Source organism: Equus asinus, chromosome 21 (assembly GCF_041296235.1).
Source record: "Equus asinus isolate D_3611 breed Donkey chromosome 21, EquAss-T2T_v2, whole genome shotgun sequence".
Taxonomy (NCBI): domain Eukaryota; kingdom Metazoa; phylum Chordata; class Mammalia; order Perissodactyla; family Equidae; genus Equus; species Equus asinus.
In genome coordinates this window covers 69,232,618-69,249,659 of record NC_091810.1, presented here as the reverse complement: position 1 = coordinate 69,249,659, position 17,042 = coordinate 69,232,618, and the positions used below count along the sequence as shown (strand labels likewise).

The window sequence follows — 17,042 nt, the reverse complement described above, 5'->3', positions numbered from 1 at the left end:
TGCGTGCCAGGTGAAGCATTTAAGGGGATTGCTACCTCTTCATTCATCCCATCTCTCCGGGATTTGGTGAAGTCAAACTGTGAGTGGGACACTGGGCCAGGTGCTGTGAGGGGACTCTGGAGATGCTTGAGTCATGGCCACTGCTCTCTAAGAAAAGCCAGGCACCTCAACCACAATCCTACAGTGGGGTTTGAAGACTTATGTTAAGGTCAAGGGCTCTTGGGTTTTGGAACTGGGAAACATGGCCATTGTGGGGAAGACTGAGGAGGGAAAGCCCCATAGCCAAGCAGCATTGGTCTGAGGCCATCCAGCTGGCAGACTGGCTCTCTGCTGGGAGCTACTACTCGGGGATGTTTTGTGGTGGCCTGCCCAGCATCCATCCCATGCCTTCTCCTTTCTTAACTATACCCAGAGCCTAATTTGCTTTTCCACCTCTTAGATTTCTACACTTCAGGGAGAACTTCAGGTTTGGGATCAACTCAGTTGACACAAGCCAATCAGAATATTCAATGTCCCAGCCACAGTCGTTGGTTCATGGTGTGAACATGTAACCTAGGCGAGTCCAGTGAGAATGAATTCAACACTCATGCTTATGATCCATAAAAGAAAAAAGTGATAAATTAGACATCATCAAAATTGAAAACATCTGCTCTTCAAGAGACACTGAAGTTAATGAAAAGACAAGCCACAGACTAGGACAAAATATTTACAAATCACATATCTGATAAGGGACTTGTGTCTGGACTGCATAAAACCTCTGAAAACTCAATAATAAAAAAGCAAATAACCCAATTAAAAAAAAAGCAGAACTAGCCAGTCTCCTTCCAAAATGCCAATATTATGAGAGACAAATGTAGGCTGAGGAACTGCTGCAGATTAAAAGTGACATGACAACTAAATCTAGGGCATAATCCTGATTGGATCCTGGATCAGAGGGAAAATAGCTATAAAGGACATTATTGGGACAGTTGGTGAAATTTGATTATGGACTGTAGATTAGCAGATAGCATTGTATCAACTTTTACTTTCTTGACTTTGATCATTGCACTATTGTTATATAAGAGAACATTCTTGCTCTTTATATCTGCAACTAGCTCCCCATGGTTCAAAATATACGTGTGTGTGGAACGGGAGAGAGAAAGAAAATGTGGCAAAAAATTAAGAATTGTGAATCTGATGAAGAGTATACAGGAATTCTTTGTACTTTTCTTGCAGCTTTTAAGCAAATTTGAAATTTTATCAAAATAAAATTGCCAAACAAAACAAAAGAGTCATACTTAGACGATTGGGACAGAAGTGCCCTCCCTTCCAATGCACATGAGTCAGGAAGCAAGTAGCCCCAAGGACCCCTGGGAGTGAGCCTCCAACCTCAAGGGGAGTCAACTGTAGGACAAAGCAGGCCCTGAGGATAGAAGAGTGGAAAATGGACAGAAATCAGGCCCTGAATGGCATCATTGAATTGCTAAACCAACCGACCCTAAACCTCTGCCTCCCGATCATTTTATTATATTTGCCAAGAAGTACCCATTAAGGCAGTTGGATTGGGGTCTGGTTCATAATTAGGGTCCTGATGAACAAGAGTGGACTAGGTCATCAGACAGGGAAGCATCCTGCATGTGCCATCCCTTCTGGGAGGGTCTTTTTCCTCTGGACATTGTATCTGCAGATGATGGGCCAATTGACCACATTTCAGCCAGTTCCCTTTGATCCCTCTAAACTTTAGACCTATTGAATTACTTAAAATCAATGAATGTGAAGATGTGAAGCTAATATTCACTTAGCTCAGGCCCCAGATCCTACCACTGAAGAGAAAAGCAGGATGTTGACCTGAAATAGCCAGATTATTTAGATGTATAGGTGAGACTCATAGGGGGATCACCTAACGCTCCACTTTTGGGCTGACAGTCCGTAGACGTGGATGTCACACTGTAGTTCCGTGGGAGAATTTCGGTTCAGGCCAGAATTATAAATGAGTAAGCCAGATGTGGACTCAGGGAAAATCAGTACTTTTGCATTTATTTTGTGTGGGCTGGAGACCCATTTCCTGCTTACAGTACTTAAAACCCATATCCTGCTGCTCTGTAAAAACTGGCAGCTTGGTTGGCAATTAAAAAAAATAATGTTTACACCCACAGGAAAACTCTAGTTTCAACCCTCAAGGAACTTATCACCTTAATTAGATTTAAAAATATAGAAATGGGAAGCAAATAGGATCATTATGCCCAAGTATACAAAAATAAATATATTTTCTTTAGAAGGAAATTGAAGGGGAAGAAATAAACACTTGGAGTCTAATGGAATATTTTTAAAGTTGAAACAGAAGGAAGTAGGAAAATATGAGAATCAGTAACCAATTATACCCCAGTATACGCAACTGAAACGGACTCAAGAATAACAGAGACTCATAGAATGTTAGAACTGAAAAGAGATCTTAGAGATTAATTTTCACTCACCTCTCTCATTTGACACACAAGTACACTAGGACCCAGAAAGATGAAACGGTCTCCCCAGCAATCCCCAACTGGCTAAAGACCAAGATTACAATTCAAGTCTGCCACCCCTCCTTGCCATGCTTTCTCTGTAATACCAAGGGTAGCAAGATTTGCATTCAATTCTAGGCATAGGTCATGTCAACTCATTAGTATGTGTCAGAACTCTTTGGATGCAAGTGACAGAAAACGAAGCTCAAACTGACATATGCTAAAAATCCGCGCAGTCCAGAGGAACACAGCTGGATCCAAGACTCATGTTTGTTTTCAGGGCATTGTTCCTGCTTGTCTCTCACAGCTGTTTTTTACTGCATTGCTTTTGTTCCCTGAAAGATTTTCCCTATGGCTAATAAAGATGGCTACCAACAGCTCCAGGCCAATAGTTTACCCAGCAAAAAGAGAGAGGCTTAGACCCCAATCTTTCCATCAGTGCCTAGAGACTGATTCACACTGGCCTAACATGGATCTTGTCCCATCTATGAACACACTGCTTTTGGAGGGGAGGTAGCACACTCTGATTGGCTAGGTCTGAATCATGTGCCAGGATTGAGGTTGACCCCACCCAAACTGCATGGACCAGGAATGTGGGAAGAAGTGTTCCTCAGGAGGGCATCAGAAGACAGGAGGCCAAAAGTACCTATGTCCACGATGATAGGTCAAGTCCCACAGTGCTGTTGCCAGTACATTCATCTTATTGTTCATGCTGTGGGGAAAAGAAAGAGAGAAAGAAACCTAAGAATCATATTATAGTATTAGCTATCATAGACGGGGTGTTTTCTACGTACCAGGCAGTACCTTAACCCATATTTTATCCCATTTGATCCTCAAAACAGCCCTATGAGATATGTCAGTTATAATCTCTGTCTCCCCATTTTTAGGGGGCAGATATGGAAGCTGAGGCACAGAGAGGTTAATTAACTTACTCAAGGTAACAGTAAGGGAACCTGCTGGGATTTGGACCCAGGTAGTTAGTAATATACTGCATGCCATAAAAAGCGGCTTTAAAACTCTGAGTTCCCTTTCAACTCTACTTTATTGTCGGTGGTTAATAAAACAATGATCACACTCCTTGCTCTATATTAGAGATGTGCCCCATAGAAAATCATGTGCAAATTTAATTTTTATAGATGGAATTTGGTTTTCAATGTATAATGAGATTTACTAGTAAAAGAAATCCTGTAGTGTGGCCCATCAGAAAAGCAAGATTATGTCTTCGTTTTTCTGTTGTGTAAATGCTGGTGGGTATACCTTATATTTTCCAAGGGCTTTGTACAAGTAGGGGAGCCTTTTTGCAGAGGCGTAGCTATTTGTCAGAGCATGGAATTTGAAAGCAGCAACAGCGAGTGAAAAAAATCGATTTTCAGCAGCATTCTAAAAATGGTAGAGAAATTTATGAAGAACTTGGGAAGGAGGCAAAGGAAGCAAGATGACTCGAAGTTGAGTGATGAGCTTCTGCTGGTGGGGTGGGAGGCTAGTAACAATGTCGGCAAAGGAAAGTATGCGGCAAAGCCCTAAAATAAAAACGAGAAATAAAAAAGAGAAACAATAAATGAAGACATAAAATTTGGGATTGTGAAAGAGACGTCTGGACAAGCTTATGATGCAGATAAACAACTAATTGTCCATGATGGGAAAGGAGATTTAAGACGATGCTGCTGAGAAACCGTAGGAGTGTAGAAAGCCCGGCCGTATGCCTTTGAGTCAGTTACGGAAACTCAAATGAGTAGTTCAAATCTTTAAGCCAGGGATCAGCAAACTTTTTTAAAAGAGCCAAATAGAAAGTATTTTTGGCTTTACAGGCCATGTGATCTCTGTCTCAATCACTCAACTCTGCTGTAGCACAAAAGCAACCATAGGAGATATACAAACAAATAAGTATGGATGTGTTCCAATAAAACTTTATTTACAAAAACCAGTGAAGAGCTGGGTTTGACCCAAAGGACATAGTTTGCTACTTCTGGTTTCAGTGGCTCACCCAGTGGCCAAGTATGCCCCTTATGGCTGCTCTGTGATCTCATCTCCAGCTCCTACTCTCATCTCCTACCAATAGACACCCCAGCGTCCAGCCATACTGGACCACGCTGACCCTCCAGCCTCAGACCTCCATGTTTCTGCAGTGGCTATGCCCTGGAATTGGGTTTCTACCTTCTTCTCCTTCAGCGGAGCCTGCTGAAATGTCACTTCCTCTTTGAACCCTCCCTTGAACGCCACACCACTCTCTAGGCAGTTATTCATTCTTCCTTCTGTGTTCCTGTGCTTTGAACTGACCTCCATAAACCACAAACTTTATTATAACGTGATTCGTCACACCCCAGTGAGGCTCCCCGGCTTCATTGTAAACTCCTAAAAGGCTAGCATCTTGTCTTCCTCACCTTGTAGCCCCAGAAGTTAGCGTGATGCTCTGCTCAATGAGATTAGATTGCTCAAGTGGTTAATTGTGGCTGTCTTCAAAGACAACCAAATCCAGCATCTCCCTAGCTGTACTTTCTGAAAAGTTGTCAGACACAAAACAATTCTGGGTATGCATCCATTCAACTGTTCGTCATTTGCTTATCTGCTGCTTGCCCAGAACAAGTTGTTCAACTTCTTTGGGGTTGTGTTTTCTACCTGGATAAGAGGATCATTAGTATTGACTGACAGCCCAGGCATGATGTGAGAACTGATGCTTTTAATTCTGTTTAGACAACAGCGTTTCTTCCGGCTGCTTCCTCTTACCAATTCCCTCCCCTGAAAGACATTAGATCTTCTAATGTGTTTGCTGTCAAAAATGGTTGAACTGAGCAGGCATCTTTTATAGCTGTGCATGGCGAAAGCCCAGTTAAGTTGGAGAGGCTAAAATGGAGAAATGGTGGGATTTGTGGCTCACTTTTGCCAAACCTTGGCTACCAAGTTACTCACTGACAAAAGGAGGGGATCCACAGATAGGCTAGACACTGGGGTCAGGAGGCCAAAAGGAAAAGAGAAGATGAGAATAAGGCCAGAATCAAGACATGTGTGCTGTGATGAAGAGAAAGTAGTGGACTCTGGATGCTTCTAACATTTGACCAGGTTCCCGTGGGCCTCTGGGCTTCAAGATGGGATCCCCACCACTGAGTGTCTGTAACAAACACACTTGGGAAGGTACTGTGGCTACCACCCCCATTCTGTTTTCCTGTCTGAAAACCACTGGCATTAATTCACAAAGGAACCTCTTTATATTGCTCTTTGAGCTTATGTTGATGTGGTCCGTGCTTCTGAGTGGTAAGCAAAACATGTCTTTGATTTTGTTTGAGAATGCTGTTTAGTGTTTATTTCACAGCATTTTTTTCCATGACAGTTTCATAAGTGTGTTTGTAGAATAGAGCAATGGAATAATCTCTGAATTTAAGAGTCCCTAAGCACTCATTGACACCTTCTCATTTGGGGCGTGTTGAGCTTAAAAACAGCTTTTTATAAAGTCTCTAAATTCCGATTTATCCTTTAGACATGAACGTCCCCCTGGGTCGACTGGATGGAATAAATGTGTTGTGTACAGACACTTAGATACTTCCATGAGAGGTTTTAGTCTATGTTTCTTTCATTTCTCCTTTAGTGTTAAACTTACATTAAAACAAACCTTCTGGATTAAAGGCACTTAACCTCAGTTAAAATCACTTTTGTTGGTGCACAAATTATATTGATGTGCTCACTGGTTCTATGACTGGATTTTACTGGCTTAATATAACGAGGAGATTCATATTGTAGGTTGCCCTGTGTACTTGGAAAATTACATAAAAATCATCATCAGGGCACTTAATGTCTTTCTAATTTTAGTTTATTTCTTCATTTGTTCCCATGTTACATCCTCGCCTGTTAGCACGTTTCCAGGGTTCGCTGTGATCATTTTGTTCTGTTCCACAGAAATACAGCATGAACCCCCCCACCTTCTCCTGCTACCCCACTGCACACAAATCCCCAAAGAGCGCCCCAAAAGTGAAGGAAAGGCTGGGAACTTCATATTTTTCTGTCTAAAAATGTCATGGAAGCTGGAAAATAAAATCTGCCGCCCCTTTCCACTTGCCAAATGTTAATGTTTTCCTGCATCTGTCCAGGAGATAAAAAAACAAATTCTGTTTGGGCACTGGCTGCCCAGTGACGTCAGTGCCACTGTGGGACTTGAAGCCCATTAACACTCAGACTGCAAAGGAAGTATTAAAATTCCTTCAGCTTTACTAACACATTTCTCCCAAAGCTTGTCTCCTGGAGCACATTCTCACCTTAGAAAAAGGAGAAATTTCCATTCCAAGCAGGACCAGGCAGAGGAAGGAACAAAGGAATTAGCCTGGGCTGGGTTCAGATCCGTCCCCACCCTCTAGCTCTCTCATCTTGAGCAAGATGTGTGATTTCGCTTTGATGGAACCAGCTGACCCACAACATGGAGATTATCATGGCAACCTTGCTGGATTTGGGCATTGGACCTCATAACGATAATGCATTTAGCACCGTGCTTGGCACACAGTAGGTGCTAAATAAGTGCTAGCTGTTCTCTCAGGTTCCTCCTCGGGTGGTGACACAGGCTCCGTTCCGTGCTGCTGGTGCTGCTGCCACAGCTGGTTTTATTTGAATAACATCAGCCTTAGTCCTTCTTCAGGAGAAATATGAAGGGCAGAGGCTCTGTTTCTTCTGAATTGTTAATAACGCCACAGTGTAGATGTACAACAGCAAATATTATGTGGCAGCATTCAAAATAAAGCTTGCAGGCATAGTTTCCAAAATAAATATCCACCTTTCTCGGCTACTGTAAACCAGGAGGCAGATGGCTCATTTGCCCAGAGATACTGGACATGTGTAATCAGAGAATGGGACAGGATCCTGGTATCGTGGAACCCAACTCCATGGGGAAAACCGAACTGGGGTGTTGGAAAGGATGCCTGGCCTCCCTCCTACATGAGTCAGTTCAAGGTGAGGCCATCTGGGTCTCCTGGGCAGAGCCAAACCCGTGCTGAATCACCAAGGATGCAAAATCTCCTTCCCTCCCAGCATCCTCCTTTCGTTGCCCATTTGGCATCTTCCATCTCTCCTCATCCTTTATTTGGAACTCTGTGACCTGCCTTTCCCCTGGATCCATCATCTCCTCCCCTATCCTAACCAAATCTTGTCACCCTTTGGCCTCGTCACCAGCACTGCTTTTGTGGTCAGCCGTCGGGGAGGAGGGCTGGGAGGACGTGGTGACAATACGAGAGCTGATGGTCACAAAGTGCTTTATCAACCACAGAGTCTCCCAAGACTTCGGACCATCCCATGGGGCAGGGAGGACAGGAATGGTATTCTGATCCTCAGTGTCCTGAGGTTCAGAGAGGCGAAGAGACCTGCCTAAAGTCACACTGCTGGCTTCAACCTGTGGATCCTAATTCCAATTCTCGATATAGACACAGTAGAGTTCTGTGTGCATTTAACGCTACAGAGTTTTCAGTATCTTCACTCATCTTTGCTCCCGAATCACATAGTCTGTCATTTACATGTATGATTTGATTTGATATAGGTCCTAGTTTGATACAATCTTTCCCCAAGTGTAAACTCTGCACACAGTGGTGTGAAACATAATTTTAGGGAGTATTGAATTTAGCATGGGATAATATCAAATCATACAGTGATAAAGTTATTCCCTTTTCAATATTCATTCAGTCTTTTTATTACCAATGAGAAAATCTCAGTTTGATGCCAGAACGACCTTAATTAATAGCTCTTGAATCTTTGGTAATCCCTCTTTTTCTTTTTGGTGAGGAAGATTGGCCCTGAACTAACATCTGTTGCCAATCTTCCTCTTTTTCCTTGAGGAAGATTGTCGCTGAGCTAATATCTGTGCCAATATTCCTCTCTTTTATATGTGGGATGCCGCCACAGCATGGCTTGATGAGCAGTGTGTAGGTCTGTGCCTGGGACACAAACCTATGAACCCCAGGCTGCCGAAGCAGAGCACATGAACTTAACTGCTACACCACTGGGCTGGTGCCTAGTCTCTCTTTTTAACAGAGAGAGGACAGGCATCTGTACCTAGTTAAGACTAAATTGTATTTATTTTCAGGGGTGTGCAAACTGTTTCTTAGATAGCCAGACAGTACATGTTTTACCCTTTGCAGGCCATTCAGTGTTTGTTGCAGCTACTTGACTCTGCCACAGGCAGACAGAACAGCATGCACCACCCGAGGCTGCATCACATGATATGGGCATGCTCAGTGGTCAGTGGCGGCTACTGCGTGGGGCATTGTGGGAAGCATGACAGGAGGTCAGTGTCCTGGGCAGGCTGGGGCAGGCTGGGGCAGGCTGAGCCAGCTGCGCAGGGCTCTGCCCCCGCTGATACACTTGGAGCTAATGCTGTTCTGTCTGCCTGTGATGCCCATCCCCTCCTCTCCCTCCTGCTCATGCTTCAAGCTGCCTCCCTCCTAAACACACACACACTTCTCTAACGGCAGGGAGCACATGAGGGTCACCACAGTGTGACATGTTAGTGGCGCCTTTACTGGATGACTTTGAAAGTCAAACTTGTTTTTGAGTCCAGGAGGTAGGAGGTTGTGTGTGTGTGAAAGAGAGAGAGAAAGAGAGAGAGGAACATAGAGATGTTCTCCTCACTGGCTTTGAACATCTTGAGGGCAGGTATGGAATCTCATTCTTTTTTGAGTCCTCAACCCAGTAAGCCCATTGCCTTCTACTTAATAGATATTTCTCAGTTGGACCAGAGGAAAAGAGGACTTGAGGAGTAGAGATTCTGAATCAGGAACTTTCGTCTGACCTTTCCATGAGTTAGAGATTTGAATTAATATATTGATATAATGAGCCCGTTTTTACCTTTGTCACCATTTTGCCTCCTTCCCTAATTTGCACCATATGAATAGGAGCGCATTACCCCTTTCATGACATGAAGTCTCAGCGTTGTTCGTTCCGTGGTGAACGTAACCAGATGGAGCTTATAAACAGGTCCTAACAGAGGAGATTTGCTTTCTCTCAAAACTGTACACACAGACACACCATATTTCATCAAATCTATAATTTGTTAAGGCGCACTATTATTTTATGCACCACTAAAAAGAAAACAGCAGCAATTAAACTAAGATACACTGAAGATTGTGAGACAGGTGGCAGTTTCAGAGAGGGAGAAACCAGATATGGGCCCTGTAAGAATAGGCAGCATCTCACGTTCTAGCCTGGAAATACACTATGTTTTCATCTTGGGCTATTTTTTCATTCTGCTTTAAATAGACATTGATAAAACCTCAGCGCCCAAAGACAATCCCCAACACAGAGTTGGCTGAATAAATATGCAAGTGCTTCTAAAATAGCTGGCAGAGAGCCCTTTGTTTGGAAACAAATGTCTCCGTGAAAATAGCAACCCGAAATTCTCCCGCGGTCCCTGTGTTCCGGGGCGATGAACATGGCCCTTTAAGTACCTTCTCCCAGTGACAGCAATTCTCTGGAGGGTGGCTACCTAAATTGCCCAATAAATCCATGCATAGAGGATGGTCTGGAATTTGCTCTTCCTGCAGTGGCATTGAGCACTTAAACCCGTCTCTTCTCCCTCTGCCATCGCAAAATATTAACTATCACAGTTAGCTTATTTCTCTCATCCTTCTCCCTTTAGAGCTGGAGAACAGAGAGTTGAGCAATTATCCGATGAACTAGATTAATGGAGACAGGCATCTTTTTAGTACTGGGACCAAGGAGAGTAAATACCCTCCCTATTTCCTCAAGAGGACCGTTTTTTTTTTTTTTAAAGATTTTATTTTTTTCCTTTTTCTCCCCAAAGCCCCCCAGTACGTAGTTGTATCTTCTTTGTTGTGGGTCCTTCTAGTTGGGGCATGTGGGACGCTGCCTCAGCGTGGTTTGATGAGCACTGCCATGTCCGCGCCCAGGATTCGAACCAACGAAACACTGGGCCGCCTGCAGTGGGGCACGCGAACTTAACCACTCAGCCATGGGGCCAGCCCCAAGAGGACCGTTTTTGTCCCACATACACGCTTGGTTGTTCCAACACTTCATTTCATCAACATAAAAAATCTTCACAATTTAAAAAATTTTCTGATTTATTTTCAAAATGGTTTTAGGACAGAAATCTTCTGTTTTGATGGTGGAGAATGCAAACCCTCCATTTTTCTCTGCCTGTTTTTTTTTGGGGGGGGGCATGTTTTACAACATCACTTGGGCAGACTTTTAAACATTATTTTGATTCAGCAACATTGTTTAAATCTTAAAATAGAACTAAGGAATTTCACTGGCGTTTCACAGTGGACCTGCTTATGGAGCCAGTCGTGATATGGCTCTTCCAAAGGGAAAGATAAAAGTTGCTTCTAGTAAACTCTGTTGACTCAGGGAATTTAATGAGGACAGGAAGAGAATCAAACGCAAAATGTAATGAGTGAAGGAGTCCCGCTTTGTGTCCTGGAAGTCTGGGGACAAAGCGCTTGAGCAGTTTTAAACTGAATGGAAACTTGGCTGTGGCGCCCTTGGACTTTGAGCTCTGAGAAATGTGAAAATATGCAGGCTCTGAATGTACTCCCGGCACCCCACCAATGGATGCGGCCCAGAAGTTCTTTCAGGAAGAGAGACCTCAGGACTTCCTCCTGCCCCCAGGGACTGAGCAAGCACTTGGAATGTGGGCCTTCCCCACACTTGCCAGGATAATGATGGGATCCAGGTCTACAGAATGCAGAGCCCCATTTTGTTTTTACAAATAGTGCCCTTTGCGTGACTTTATGTTCCTGAATAGAATTATGCCCATCAAATTGAAATGTGGTGATTTACTCTACCAGAAAGGCTGACGTTAGAAGCACTGACATTATAAAGACTGACAATACCAAGTATTGAAGAGATGTGAAGCGACTGGGCCTCTCATTCATGGCTGGTGGAAATATAAATTGAGCCAAAGTTTGGAAAATGGTTTGGCAATGTTTCCTAAAGCTAAACATACCAGTGTATCCCAGTAATGCTCCTGGGAACATCCTCAAGAGAAATGAGTGCATAGGCCTACCAAAAGATATCTATAAGAATGTTTGCAGCAGCTTTATCATTATAGCCAAAAGCTAGAAACAACCCAGATGTCCATCAGCAGTAGAATGTGTAGGTAAATTGTGACATGTTCAAAGAATGGACTATGCATAGCAATAAAAAAGGAACTAACTACTGGTAAATACTACAGCATGGATGAGTCTCCTAGACATAATGTTGAATCAAAGAACTCAGAAGAAAAGAGAACATTCTATATAGTTTCATTTGTATAAAGATTGAATATGAGCAAAACTAATCTGTGTGATAGAGGTGAACATGGTGGGTACCCCCTGGACTCAGAAGAGGCCCATGGGAGCCAGGAGGAGTGCTGGACAAGGTAAACCTTGGTTGGGTAGACACATACCTATGTATGTATGTTTCACCTCAATCAAAAAGAAAAAGAGAGGGGCAGGCCTGGCGGCACAGCGGTTAAGTTTGCATGTTCCACTTCTCGGTGGCCCGGGATTCGCTGGTTCCGATCCCGGATGTGGACATGGCACTGCTTGGGACGCCATGCTATGGTAGGCATCACACTATAAAGTAGAGGAAGATGGACGCGATGTTAGCTCAGAACCGGTCTTAGAAACAAAGAGGAGGATTGGCAGCAGATGTTAGCTCAGGGCTAATCTTCCTCAAAAAAAAAAAAACAAACAAACAAAGAAAGAAAAAGAGATTGAAATGTGGAAGTAGTGTTGAGAGGGCTATGGATGGCCATTCCTTCCTGTGCATAGAGAAATTGTGTTATCACAGATGAGAAGTGTAATATCCTCTCATTGGAGGAATCCTCCTCCCTTTTAACACATTAAATTTCTGCAAAGGTGTTTTGACCTCTCTGCCTTTTGCCTTTTTCTCTGATTTGGACCTTTCTCACTTGTAGCTTTGAATGCTGAAGGAGTACCAGAGATGGGTGTTATCCTGATTTATTCTGAGTTCTCTGAGAATGGTTATGTAACACCTCTAATTGCAGCAACCCACCTAACGAGCTTTTCCCTGTGGTGCCCTGCACTGCAAATTAATAGCCCGTGGATCCATTTACAGCTTGTTGTGCTTTGGAAAACTATTTCAGCCCTCAGATAATAAACAGCTTAAAAAAGAAAGATAATAAAAGAATTGTTATGTTTAAATATGAAGCTACCAGTAGTGTCAGTAAATTCCTCTCAGATATGTAATGTAATCAAAATGTGATTTATGAACCTGTGTAGATTCTAGGTTAACAATCAGTTGACTATCCCTTTTTTTCCATAATTAAAAAAAATCATGAGAAGATATTTTTTCATTTTGATTCATTCGTTAAAGGCACATGGGGCTTTAGATTAGTAAGTGGCCAAATTGACACTGGTTTAGAGAAGTTAGCAAGAAAGTTTGGCTGGTAGAATAGACAACCTACATTTTTTTACAGCCATCAGAGTAATTTCTCTGTGAGACTGTTCACATTTAGAGAAAAAGATCTGGATTTACAGAAAGATCATTTTAATTTCCTTGTCGTTTTTATTACTTGTTAAAAGTGCTTAATATATATTGACTGCAGAAGAGAAAGCAGTAAAAAGCGCAAATCCTTCTCTAAGACCAGTGGGGAAGATATGACCAGTTTATTCAGTGTCTGAAATTTAGACATAAAGACGTAGAACTTGTGGTTTGGTGGGATGGTGTTTTAAAACATTGATATAGGGTATGAATATCACTTTAAACATATCAAACTAATGGAAGTTTTATTTCTGAAAAAAGGTAAATATAAATAAACTCCGACCCTTTTTATGTAGATATATTTCTCTCTCAATGCTACCTTCAAAGAATCCAAGAGAGCTTACAAAAGTATTCTTAAAAAGATTACATCTCTACAATAAAAAGACAACCCAATTAAAAACTGGGCAATGGATTAGAATAGACATTATTTCACCAAAGAAGCTATATAAATGACCAGTAAACACACGAAATGATGCTCAACATCTTTAGTCATCAGGGAAATGCAAATCAAAACCACGATGAGATGCCACTTTACACCCACATCAAAAAGATAGACAATAACAAATGTTGGCAAAGATACGCAGAAATTTGAACCCTCACACACTGTTGGTGGGAAGATAAAATGGAAGAGCCACTTTGGAAAATAGCTTGGCAGTTCCTTAAAAAGTTAAACATGTAGTTTAACTATATGACCCATCAATTCTACTCCTGGGTGTGTACCCAGGAGAAATGAAAACGTGTTCACAGAAAAACTTGACAGAAATCTTTGTACCAGCATTATTAATAGCAGCTATAAAATGTAAACAACCCAAATGTCCACTAATTGATGGAGATACAAATAAAATATGGTATATCTATACAATGGAATATTATTTAGCCATAAAAAGGAATGAAATACTGATATATGGTAAAACATGGATGACCCTTGAAAATATTATGCTAAGCGAAAGAAGCTAGACACAAAAGGCTACACACTGTGTGAATTCACCTGTATAAAATGTCCAGAACAGGCAAATCCATAGAGACAGAAAGTATATTGGTAGTTGCCAGACACTGGAGTGATTGGGGAATGGGGAGGGACTGCTAATCAGTTTCTTCTTGGAGTGGTGGTATTACAACTTTGTGAATATATTGAAAACCACCAAATTACACACGTTAAAGAGGTGAATTTTAAAGTATGTGAATTATATCTCAATTTTTAAAAAAACAACCAAAGGATTAGAAGAAATGTTAGGCTAATTGACTTAAGGGAAAATAAACCTTGGAGTCAGATTAGCGTACTGAGGTGTATACACACTAGACGAGGGCTCCCATTTGGTTCTGGTGTTCCTGGTAGAACAAAAAAGGGACCAAGTCAGTGGCAGGACTCTCAGAGTCCACAAGATGAAAACAGCCTCATTGTCAGACGAATCACAGATTTTCCACATCCTGATGTTGGAGATGAATGTCTCCCATGAGTCCTTATAAACGGAGCACCAGGAGTCGTCATTTAGGATGTCCTTGACATTTTTCGTTGCTCTTCCTTAGGACGTCCCTCCACGTAGTTAAATCTCATCTGTTTTCTAAATTGGAATAAAAAGGGGATAGGAAAGCAAGACAATCTTTATGACCCTAATCCCCCAAAGAAACAACTATGGCCGTGACATTGAAGACAGCACAATAAAGATTGTCACCTCAAACCAAGGCTTGGCTCTCCTCATTCCATTTCAAGTTTTGTAACTTAAAAGCTTTCTCCTTCAAATACTGCCTTTCTGGATATCTTCTCAGTTTCTATTTGATTTTCCCTTTTAAGGCAAACCTCAACTATATTTGAGAACATATTTCTCTTTATTAAGGTGTAATTTATGTGTCTTAATGGCACAGACCTTAAGTGTACTGTTTAATAAGTTCTGATAAATATATATGTCCTCCTAACCACCTTCCAAGTTAAGATATTAGGAAGAGACTATAGGAACCTTCTGGGGTTGGAGCCTTCCATATCTTGATTTCGGTGGTGGTTACACTTAAGGTAAACTCTTCTGATGTCTATCACCAGAGATTAGTTTTGCCTGTTGAGCTTCCTGCGCATGGAATCACACAGGCTACACTCTTTGGCGTCTGGCGTCTTTCATTCATCATTATGTTTATAGCATTTTCCCATGTTGCTGCATGTGTCAGTTGTTTGCTCCTAATTTGGCTAAATAGTATTCCATTTTGTAGATATGCAATTCTCACCTTAATGGATGTTTGGGTTGTTTTCATTTTGGGGCTATTATGAATAGAACTGCTATGAATATCCTTATACATGCTTTGTAGGGGACATAGATGCTTATTTCTCTTGGGTTTATGCTGAAGTTTAGAATTGCTAGGTCATAAGGACATGTGTGTTTAATTTTACAAAAAATGGCCAGTTTTCCAAAGTGGTCTTACCTACCATTTCACACTCCATCAGCAATGTATGAGAATTTCAGTTGCTCCACATCCTTGCCAAACCTTGCCGTTTCAGTCTTTTTAATTTTAGACATCCTACTGGGTATGAAGTGATATCTCATTGTAGTTTTACTTTGCATTTTCCTGGCGGCTAATGATATTGCATTTCTCTTTAATTTAACAAAAATTCCATCTATTGTTTAATTAGAAAATATAAAACAAAACTATGCAGAATTTGATCTCCTATTTGTAAAAACACCTTGTTTGGAAGATACAACTTAAAATGTTCAAAGCTATTGTTACATTCTTTTTTTTAGCTTATCTGTATTTTTATTTTATTTAACATTAGCGCTCATTTGTTAGTTGTGTGATAACAAAAAGAAGAAAAGCTATTTTAAAAAAAGAGGTTATCTGTTAGATTGATCGAGGTAGAACTTCCATTTTCCTTGTTGTCTAACAAATTTGGGCTAAGTAACGTTGGGTATTGACAATGCTTTAGAAGGAAATTGTTGAGAAAGTAGATGCCAATATTCTTTTGCCTTTGTCAGTTGGTTTCCCCAGGGAGAAGTAAATCCATTTCTATATATTTAGACATCTTGATATCTAAAGATAACATCCATATTTACTTCGATTTAATAGACCATAAGACAGGGGTCAGCAGACTTAAGCCCGTGAGCCAAATCTGGCCTGCTGCCTATTTTTATCAATAAAATTTTATTGGAACACAGCCATCTACATTCATTTACATATCATCTATGGCTGCTTTCCTGCTATAACAGAGTTGAGTCGTTGCGACAGAGACCGTGTAGCCCACAGAGCCTAAAATATTTACTATCTGGCCTTTTACAGAAGAAGTTTGCCAACCCCCGCCATAATCCATTCACTCTCTTTAAATTTCCTGTTTTAATTCAAACCCTGGTTATGAGAGTTTAGCTCCATGCCAGACATATGTGCCGTTTGTAACTGCATCTTCATTTCTATCCAATTCATATCAGCTACTCAGTGGTTATGTGCCTTACCGTCATGTCTTGATAATTCAATAGGGACCACATCTAATTTCAACTTTGGACTGAAAGTTCATAAACAAATCTTCTCCCAGCACCACCCCCAAATCTTTTCATATTAGGTGCAGGAAAAGTAAAAGGATTTTGTTCTGTATGGAAATGCAGCTAACTGTAATGCTATGTAACTTTTTAAAACACACACAGATGAGAACTTAAACATCCAACTGATAACTCTTTTTTAGATAAAATAAATAGTGGCTGTAAATAAATGTGCCTGCTTTTCTTGTGTAGAAATTGGCTCTGAAAGCAGTTCTAGAAGAGAGAGAAAAATGTTGTGAGCATTGGCACCAGAAGTGGAACAAGTAGCATCCCAAGATGAGTTCTCTTTGTCTAAATGGTTACATGTTATATTAAACCTCATACATTTATGTAGTGAAATGCTTTAATATTAACATTGGCTCGTGACAAACTTATTACCCTTCACTGATGTCTTTTATAAACTACCAAAGAGGAGCTTAAAACAAATCCACGTTAGTAAACTAGTATGGTGTCCTGGCCCATTTTAAAGTTGGACTCAAAGGCAGAACCACTCCTGCCTCCATTTTGTAATTTGTAAAATAAAGATAAACATTCCTACCCTTTCCACATCTATGGGAGATTGTGAGAACAAAATATCAGA

General features: G+C 41.3%; 1 protein-coding gene across 6 annotated transcripts in view; it reads left to right on the top strand.

Annotated features, from left to right (window-relative positions):
- RARB (retinoic acid receptor beta) overlaps window positions 1-17,042 on the top strand; it is a 694,304-nt gene that overhangs the window by 596,144 nt on the left and 81,118 nt on the right. The window lies entirely within an intron of this gene.